At 43.1% G+C, this 10176-nt stretch overlaps 2 long non-coding RNA genes across 2 annotated transcripts; both read left to right on the top strand.

The window, feature by feature from the left end:
- The first annotated feature begins 3954 nt into the window (after positions 1-3954).
- On the top strand, positions 3955-9916 carry LOC138970396 (uncharacterized). Its single transcript, XR_011456923.1, has 3 exons — positions 3955-4266; positions 6091-6206; positions 9785-9916. It is a non-coding gene; the product is annotated as an uncharacterized lncRNA (long non-coding RNA).
- LOC138970395 (uncharacterized) lies at positions 6791-8741 on the top strand. Its single transcript, XR_011456922.1, has 2 exons — positions 6791-7974; positions 8053-8741. It is a non-coding gene; the product is annotated as an uncharacterized lncRNA (long non-coding RNA).
- Positions 9917-10176: the final 260 nt, after the last annotated feature.

Raw genomic sequence — 10176 nt, 5'->3', positions numbered from 1 at the left:
GGGGGGGGACGCCTGTATGGGGGACTCCTTTTTATTTAAATAAACTTCTTCTTTTTTGTTTAAATTTTCATTTCATTTCATTACTTTATTGTCCCATCGCTGGGAAATTCGGGTCGCTTCCTCCCAGTGGAAAGCTAGCAGCAACGGAGTCGCGCTACCCAGGCGTCTGCGTGTTTAGGTGTATTCAGCCACCTACACTTATGGCAGAATGACCAAGGTCTTTTACGTGCCATTGTGATGACACGGGGGTGGGACATGGCTTCCGTCTCTGGGTCTGCACATAAAGTTGACCCGTGTCCGTCCCGGCCCGAATTCGAACCTGGGACCTTTCGATCACAAGTCCAGTGCTCTACCAACTGAGCTACCGGGCCTGTATATGACAATTATTGTCAAGTGTACTGGTAACAGTGGTAGCATTCGGGAAGGGGAAGGTAGGCCACAGTTTGACAAATGATAGAGGTAGCCTACTGGTGAGCTATCGGAGATGAAAGGTGCTGGAAGTAAGTAACACAACCTCAAATAAACTCCTACTAGTCTACATATTATTAATTTAGCAAATGAAAAAAATGTCCTTTTTTAAAACACGTATTTCAGAAAATAAATCCCGCGCTGCAAATGTTGCAACCAGGCTATTTATGTTGACCAGTATATGTCCAAACTGAAGACACTCTTACTCCATGTAAAACTGAGCTTATAGATACTCGTGGCGCTACTCCTCATTGTGCGTGCGAGACTGAAAAATAAAACTGCGTCTTTTGCCAGGTGAAATCAACTAGGACCGAGATGATAACGCGTGCTGACTGATCACACAATGTCACGTCGTTATCAGCGGCAAAAGCGGCCTTAACCTTACAAGGCAATGATAATAACTGTACTTGCATTGTTGACCTGTTGATAACTCTTACACGTGCTTATACCTACCACGTTGATAGCAGGATCACGTAGCTGTTGGTACATGTGCACCCAGCAGAACGGTCATAGAAAAAATATTTTAAAAAAATCGACACATTTCGTCTTTCGTACCTATTGGTACATTTGCAACAAGACGCACGCTGGAGGAACGTGTACGCCCGTTTTAATGCATATCGCCTTCTCCACTCGATTTCGCAGCAATTTCTTCCACATACATAGGTATGTAGCTGCATCTATTATCTATATACGGCTTGTCTGTGTCTGTTTGTCGGTCACTTCGCGATGCACGGCCAAGGTTCTCGATGGATCTGCTTCAAATTTGGTGTGCATATTCAGGTAGACCCAAAACACAATCTGGTCGATGAAATTTTCAACACGTGCTCTCAGCGCGCAGCGCTGAACCGATTTTGGTTTTTCTGTACATCCATTCCCAGTAACTCTTCCTTATCTTCTCCAGTGTTTTGCGCGTTTATCTCCCTTTCTTCGTACGGTGCGCCGGCAAAGCCGGCGTACACGGGCTCTACTTGAACTTCGGCTCTACACCGGCTCTACTTCTTCCCGGCTTTGCCGGGTACCCGGCGAAGCGGGTATTCATCTAGTTAAATATATGTTTGGGGAGTTAAATTACAAATAAATCGAATAACAGTCACATAAAACATACTGTTTATATACTCCTCAATGCCGCTCCTTATACCCCCATTCCACACAACCATTCTATGTCCCGTTCTCGTACCGACCAAGGACGGCTGCCACAACAATGGAACGCTGCACAAACGGCCGTTTTTGGCATCTTTGAGCAGCGTCTGACTATAGTGGCAGCCGTCCTTGGTCGGTACGGCCTAGAACAGTTGTGTGGAATGGGGGTATGACAACTCAGTGTGTGAGAGCGGTACCGTTGCGTTACCGTTGTTTTAAGTTCCTTTAACGATCCAAGCGTTCCGTTACTGATGGGTTAAGGTTCCATTACCGTTCATTCTGATCGGGAGGAGAACGGCTAACATTTTGAACATGCAGCCCAAACTCAACCGTCCCTACCGTTCAAAGCAGTTCCGTTAACGATCATTTACGTTCCATTGCGGTTCCCTCCCGATCCCTCCCGTGCCCGCACCGTTCCTTGGTCGGCACGGGAACGGGACCTAGAACGGTTGTGTGGAATGGGGGTATTACATAACATGTGTATTTATACCCTTGTTGTGTTATTTGGGTTTATCTGTACTTTGACGTACTGTGGCACAGTAAGGTCTTTTCTAAGAGTACTGTCACATTTTGGGTGTACAGTGCTTTACCCCCCTTAAAAAAATCGTGGTATACGTTTGCTTTAGTTGCGGCAAAGAAGGTAAGCGTGAGACATTCAGTTTTGTTGGTAGATAAACAAAATTTAAAAAAAAATTTAAACGCTCCTGGCATAAGGGACATAACAAGGGCGCAGCTTTTCCATAAGGATGTTTGATTCGACCTGAGCGAACGACGACGAAGAAGAAGAAGAAGTTTGATTCGACGATGAAACCTCAATGTCACCGGAGATGTGAATGTATTTTTCCGCATTCAGGGCTACTACTGACTGTGAGGGGCTGGTTTATTACTGGCGTCGAGGTCCGCAGAGGTCCGGGCTGTGCAATCGTCGTGCTCGAAGATGCCGTGGGCACTAGTTGTTTCAACTTCTTCAACAGTACCGACGTCCAACAAACTAGCCAACGTAACTGCAGACATGTCCATCTGAAACACTTAATATCCATTAGCATAGCTTCACCAAGGTGCTCTTAGTCCTTAATTTTTATCTGCGCTTACCTGCTAGTATGTCGTAAGTCCAAATTTTCAAGAACGAACAAACCATGGCCATAGTGTTTAACTGTTATCAATCTTTAGAAGGGAACAGAACAGTACACCTTTAGATCGAAAAAGGGAACAGGAGGCGTACACCACTATAGGTTTTCACCGTACACTTGCTCTTTTTGAAGTCAAAATGAGTAGCAAAAAAATTGCTACACAGGCAAAAATCTTGGCACGACGTGCCACAGACATATTGTAGAACTAAATCGAACTGTTGTAGCAGCATTTGAATGCTTAAATAATGAAAAAGAAGTACAATATCCCCATGGGAGGGGGGGGGGGGGGGGGGAAGGAGGGGAAGGGGGGGGGGGGGGCTGTCATATGATTGATACAAAAGTAAGCGCAAATTTCCCGTACAGAGCGAATACTATTGAAAGAGTTCACGTATGTGATAGAAAAGGGTGTCTGCAGTTGCCACCTTAAAGTTGACAATATACACAAAACACTTTACGAGTTTTAGCACGTTTTGTGCGAGCATTTACCTTCGATCCGCCTTTTCTTGCCTCATTTTGTCTCCGGCGCGAGCGATATACACTAAATTCGGCGTACACCTTCCTCCGGCGCGAGGACTGAAGTTATCCCCACACACACACACACACAGACACACACACAGAGACACAGACACAGAGACACACGCACAGACACACGTTAAACATGCACACATGCATTTGACATTCACTTCTTATCAGGATCGCCCTCGTGATAAAGTGCAGTCAGGGCAATCATATTTCTTTTTGAATTGGAAAGGGAGACAACCAATAAAACAAGAGAGTACTGACCTGAGCCAGCGACTTTGCCATGATGATAGCTGGTTGTTCGGTGTCTGTCGAAATAGACGTGAAAAGGATGACAACTGTAGTTGCAAATTATCTTCGGTATTCGATGATGATGAGTAAGAAGCTACTGCAGTACTGTTTACCCTGACTTAACAAATATACATTGGCACATACATATAACATACATATACATGTATATATACAAAACCAAGTGGAACAGGGTGAACAAAGAGGACCTGAAGATGAGCATAAGTTATTGAGGAACTTCAGTCTCGGTAAGACTACACTGGCCGAGATAATCCACTGCAGTTAGAACTTAGACGGATTTTGTGTCACAGTTCGAAAACGTCAGAGTTTCCTCAAAATGACGTCACAAGTAATTCGAAGTGCTTTTGACCTCGTCAAAATGCTGTGTTTGGAAATTGAGTCTGAAAGCAGAATGATTATTACTCCAGTGCTCAAGTGGAAAAAAAGCAAAGCCAGCTGATTATACACACAACAAGTGTGTGTCGGTCCAAATAGGCAAAACAATGAAATGGAATTTTGTTCTAGCGCTTTTTGAGGCAATTTTGCAAAATGGTTACTCAATACGGCACACAAACTTCACAGATGTAGTCACAATTCTCTTGCTTAGTCCTTCCAGTCCCGCAGAATGCTTTGATAATCTTACTGATCAAACGAGTTCAGGATTCTTCAATCTGGCCATGGAAGAAATCAAAGCGGAGAAGTATTTCGGTGATAAAGTGCTGTGAGTAAAAATTATGTATCGGTTTCTTATCATCGCTTCATTTGGAATAGAAGTCAAACTATTTGATCGTTTTGTCTTTTTTCGTGTGTGTGTGTGTGTGTGTGTGTGTGTGTGTGTGTGTGTGTGTGTGTGTGTGTGTGTGTGTGTGTGTGTGCGTGCGTGCGTGCGTGCGTGTGTGTGTGTGTGTGTGTGTGTGTGTGTGTAAAAGCATTGCAATATGCATTGACATCAAGGGGCCCAAGCTACCGTTTTGCTTGTTCTTCATTAGCGTTACTAAGTCACCATATACTGATGAGAGAGAGAGACAGACAGACAGACAGAGGCAGAAAGAGAGACAGACAGACAGACAGATAGACAAACAGACAGACAGACAGACAGAGGCAGAAAGAGAGACAGACAGACAGACAGATAGACAAACAGACAGACAGACAGACAGACAGACAGACAGACAGACAGAGAGAACAAGATATATACAGACAGACAGACAGAGACACAGTGAAAGAGAGAGAGACAGACAGACAGACAGACAGACGGACAGGCCAAGGATGCGGGGCAGAGTAGTGGTTTGAGGGTTGTTTGTGTCCTAAATATGTGCAACTGCAAGCCGTTCATATTTATTTTGTTGTTTATTTATTTTATGATGAAGATTATCATTAGGGCGGGAATAATTATCTTAGTCGGTAGCGGCGCTGGCTTCAAACCCAGTTGTCGCGTTCGGCGTGGGTTCGAACCCCACGTTCGGCGAGGGATTTATTTCCCAGAGTCAACTTTGTGCAGACACTCCTCGGTTTGCGAACACCACGCATACGTACGATAAAGATCCCAAGTTTGCAGCGAAAGTCTCAGGGTTTGCAAATATAAATGCACGCATGCGGCAGGAGAAAAAACAAGTCGCATAAGGCGAAATTACTACATTTAGTCAAGCTGTGGAACTCACAGAATGAAATTGAACGTAGTCCGCCGCTAGTGAAAAAGGCAGTGAAAGTGACGAGCCAGTTTGGCGCGGTAGCGGTTGCGCTGTGCTTCATAGCACGCTTTGCTGAACCTCTCTTCGTTTTAACTTTCTGAGCGTGTTTTTAATCCAAACATATCATATCTATATGTTTTTGGAATCAGGAACCGACAAGGAATAAGATGGAAGTGTTTTTAAATTGATTTCGAAAATTTAATTTTGATCATAATTTTTAATTTTTTTAATTTTCAGAGCTTGTTTTTAATCCAAATATAACATATTTATATGTTTTTGGAATCAGAAAATGATGAAGAATAAGATGAACGTAAATTTGGATCGTTTTATAAAAAAAATATTTTTTTTTACAATTTTCAGATTTTTAAGCCACCAAGCTGAAATGCGATACCGAAGTCCGGCCTTCGTCGAAGATTGCTTGGCCAAAATTTCAATCAATTTGATTGAAAAATGAGGGTGTGACAGTGCCGCCTCAACTTTTACAAAAAGCCGGATATGACGTCATCAAAGACATTTATCGAAGAAATGAAAAAAACCATCCGGGGATATCATACCCAGGAACTCTCATGTCAAATTTCATAAAGATCGGTCCAGTAGTTTACTCTCAATCGCTCTACACACACGCACAGACAGACACACACACACACACACACACACACAAACACACACCACGACCCTCGTCTCGATTCCCCCTCTATGTTAAAACATTTAGTCAAAACTTGACTAAATGTAAAAAGGAGGTAGTGCCGTACTGTATAACAGCTTGCTTTCCCCAGTCAGAAAGCAGCCCGCATTTCCTTGAGGGTAACCACACAGGACAATATGAAATCTTATCCTGATCCCTATTTTGATTTTAGAGAGGCATCACTGATAGATTCCAAGTGCAGCGAAAGAGCGGCTCTGGCGGGATTTCTTCACCAGCTGTCACAAGTCTTGCATTTGAGGGCCGTCTTTGGTCCTGTGTGCAGCAGTGGTGAGTACACTTCACTCCTGTCTGACTCTCTCTCTATCTCCGTCTCCGTTAGCCTCTCTGTCTGTCTGTCTGTCTCCTCTGTCTGCCTGTCTCTCTGTCTGCTTGTCGGTCGGTCTGTCGGTCGATCTGTCTCTCTGTCTCTGTCTCTCTCTCTTGGCTAAAACAAATTAATTTCCCCATTACCCCGGATTGATTTATATAAAACCAGTTCAGCGTTTTCGGGCTCAACAATTTGGTATTCGCTACCATGTGAGATAAAGGGGTCAAGCACGATTAAACACTTCAAATCGCAGCTTCGCACATATATCTGTTGTCACGAACAGTTACATTCTGAAGCTGTTTCTGTTTTATTTAATCACCCGAAGCAAGAATGCATCGCTATCACTAACCTCTATACATTTTGTTCTGCCATATGATGATGATGATAATGATGTTGATGATGATGATGATGATGATGATGATGATGATGATGATGATGATGATGATGAGGTTGTTGTGTGTGTGTGTGTGTGTGTGTGTGTGTGTGTGTCTGTGTGTCTGTGTGTGTGTCTGTGTCTGGGTCTGCGTGTGTATGTGTGTGTGGAGAAAAGCGACTGCAGGAATATTTTTGTCTTTTCTCCATATGCAATTTTCTTCTTAAAGTTCATAGAGTGAAGAAGAAGAGAAGGCGTAGAGAGCAGAATATATTATCTAAGTTATTATTGAAACGGTGTGGAATTAAGATTCACACTCTAAAATCATATTTTGTTCTTTCCCTTTGTAAATGGTTTGGAAATAAGTATGATCCAGTCCTTTCTCATTGTTCTCTCGCGGTAGAATTTAATTGGCTTTGACACGATGGCGTCTAACTGACTGGATTCAAGCCATGGAGGTCGGAGAGGCCAGTCTGTGAACCTTTTTCCCCCCTCTCCCATGTAACTTTTCTGTATTGACTTTTTAACCCCTAGGTCACTTCTCGTGTCGCTAACCCCCTACGCCTTTGTTTGTGCGCGAGGGCAGTCAGCCAGGGCATTGTCTTTTCTACATCCATCTCTCGCCTCCCTCCTCCCCAACCCCTTTTCCTTTTTGACCTAATTCTTTACTTCTATGTTGCTGTGCTTTTGTTAATAATACTTGTTACACACAGACGAACACACATACATAGACACACAAACACACACACACTCTCTCTCTCTCTCTCTCTCTCTCTCTCTCTCTCTCTCTCTCTCTCTCTCTCTCTCTCTCTCTCTCTCTCTCTCTCTCTCTCTTTATAATATGTAGCTTTTCTATCATTCTTTCTTTTACCCATGTATTCGATATAAATATGTATTCTGTATTCATTTTTTTTAGTAGAATGGAGATTTTATGTTTATCATCTACATATGAGAAGCCTGTTGAATATACACTGTGTTTGATTGTGGTTAACTTGTAACTGCATACGGTTTTTGGTGTGACATGACTATTTTGCGAGGTAATAGTCAGAGGTTTTGCACTTTGTTCGCAGTGTTGATCACCTATGAGTGTTTGGTATCAAATGATGCGTCTTAGAATGTCCATTTTATTGATGTAGTTCTTTATAGTGTTTTTGATGTAGTGTTCTTAGTACAGGAGTTTTTGTATATTTTCGAGGCATTTTAACTGTAGCTTCTATGGAGGCTGACAGCAGCCTCGAAACTCTCCCCCCTCCCTCCCCATTTTGTTCTGTGGTCCCAGAGCGACGTTTTCATTGGTTCCTTAGCTGTGACGTCAGGGACAGTCATGGGAGGTATATAAGCTGTTAGTTTCTGAGGTTCGGGGGGTTTCTACAACCCCTTCATGTCCCAAATAGATACTTATTCTGGGGACACAAATAGAAACTTACATACAGGTTCGGGGGAGTCTTGGCAACCAACCTGGCTTAAGTGTCTAAATGGTATACCGGACTTCCCACTTAGAGTTACAGCATTGCTTCTGTGCCTGTGGAAAAGGTTGTGGGAGGGTCCCAACCTTAGTACCGAACGGTTGTGGGAGGGTCCCAACCTAGTACAAACTGAGTATTTGTTGTCATCTCTAAGTTGTCCTCCGGGGTCTGAGCAACCAACCTGGCTTAAGTGTCTAAAGGGTATACCGGACTCCGCCCTGTGGGCTGAACTAACAGGGTTAAAAACAAACGTTCCGCAGTCCCAGGTTACCACACGGCGAGTAAAGTGGCGTCGCTTTACTCTTTTACTTTATTTTTCTTCAGGCCCCGAACCCCTGCCCAAATTTTCAGCCATTTTAGGACTTAGAATATTGTTTTCAGTAGCGTATTTTGCGAAGGGTACCTACGGGTCATGCCCAAATTTTCAGCCATTTTAGGACTTAGAATATTGTTTTCAGTAGCGTATTTTGCGAAGGGTACCTACGGGTCATGCCCACATTTTCAGCCATTTTAGGACTTAGAATATATTTTTAAGTAGTAGGAAAATTACAGGAATAGAGTGAACCAATGTACAGATATACTTTCTGAAAAGAACCTACGCCTTGTATTGAGTTGTTTTCATGATTTGTTTTGATTCAATACAATTTTGAACTTCACCAGCCTCTTCTTGAGTTTACATTCTGTGTGTCTGTTTGTCCTGTCGTGTGATTGCCATCCTGACAAATGACCTTCAAACACGTATAACATCTAAGACACAGACACAGACAGTTAGAGTTAATGTGAAGCTCGTCTCACTTTCGGGGTACAAATTGGTGTCAGAAATGTGAAGCTAAGACCGCTCGGCTTTACATGTGTGTGCGTGCGTGTACGCCCATTCCCAATTTTGTCAATTTTAGAGTACATGTCTTAACATAGATGGGGAATCGAGACAAGGGTCGTGGTGTGTGGGTGTCAGTGTGTGTGTGTGTGTGTGTGTGTGTGTGTGTGTGTGTCAGTGTGCGTATGTGTGTGTATAGGTAATGTTGTAATTAGTAATACTGTATGATTGCGATTGACAATTATCCTTTTATTGTCTTTATGTGTATGTCTTTGTTTAGCAGGGACAGATTGTAAGACTAGGCGTGAGCCTAAAATCTCCATCCTTGAGTAATAAAGTTCGTTCGATCGTTCGTTCGTTCGTTCGTTCGCTCTCTCTCTCTCTCTCTCTCTCTCTCTCTCTCTCTCTCTCTCTCTCTCTCTCTCTCTCTCTCTCTCTCTCTCTCTCACTTTCAAGGACAGATTGTAAGAAAAGGCGTAGCCTTAAATCTTAATCCTTGTTAAATAAAGTTCAATTCAATTCAATTCATTTCTCTCTCTCTCTCTCTCTCTCTCTCTCTCTCTCTCTCTCTCTCTCTCTCTCTCTCTCTCTCTCTCTCTCTCTCTCTCTCTTAACACACGCGCAGATCTATTGAATTTAGCAACGAGCGAAACAACAGAAACAACAACGTGATTTATGTCAACACAATCCTGTCGAAGATGACTTTATTTTTGCAAACTGATAGACATGATTAGATTTAAGCACTGAAATAAAGACCTTTTCAAGCGAGAAAAACACGAAGTTGTACAAAGTCATATGTGAGCCTGAGCGAGTGAATGTTTTGTTCTTTTAAGCTATTCGCGTCCCTCGCTTCAAAAAGTTAAAATAACAAAATGTTTTCAGCCATGGCAGATCTTGCTTTCGTCACATCCATTGGTGATTATCCTACGTTCGCTTGGGCAGCCAACAGGTTCCACCCCATTGAGAAGAGAAAGAAAGCCACTGCTCTTATTCGTCTTCTGCCGCCAGTAGATAAAATGGGTACTCTACGTTGCGTTACTTGCTCCGTTTGTTATTCTCTTTGTTTGTCTGTCTGTCTGTTTGTCTGTGTGTTTATTTGCCTGTCTGTCTGTCTGTCTGTCTGTTTCTACGTGTCTCTTTGTGTGTGTGTGTGTGTCTTTCTCAGTGTCTATCGGCGTGTGTGTGAGAGAGGGGGTGCGCGCGCGCGCGTGTATGTGTGCGTGTGTCTGTGTGTGAGAATGTGTAAGTGTGTGTGTGTGTGTGTGTGTGTGTGT

The sequence above is a fragment of the Littorina saxatilis genome, linkage group LG7 (assembly GCF_037325665.1).
Source record: "Littorina saxatilis isolate snail1 linkage group LG7, US_GU_Lsax_2.0, whole genome shotgun sequence".
NCBI lineage: Eukaryota > Metazoa > Mollusca > Gastropoda > Littorinimorpha > Littorinidae > Littorina > Littorina saxatilis.
This window is presented reverse-complemented; position numbering and strand designations above follow the sequence as displayed.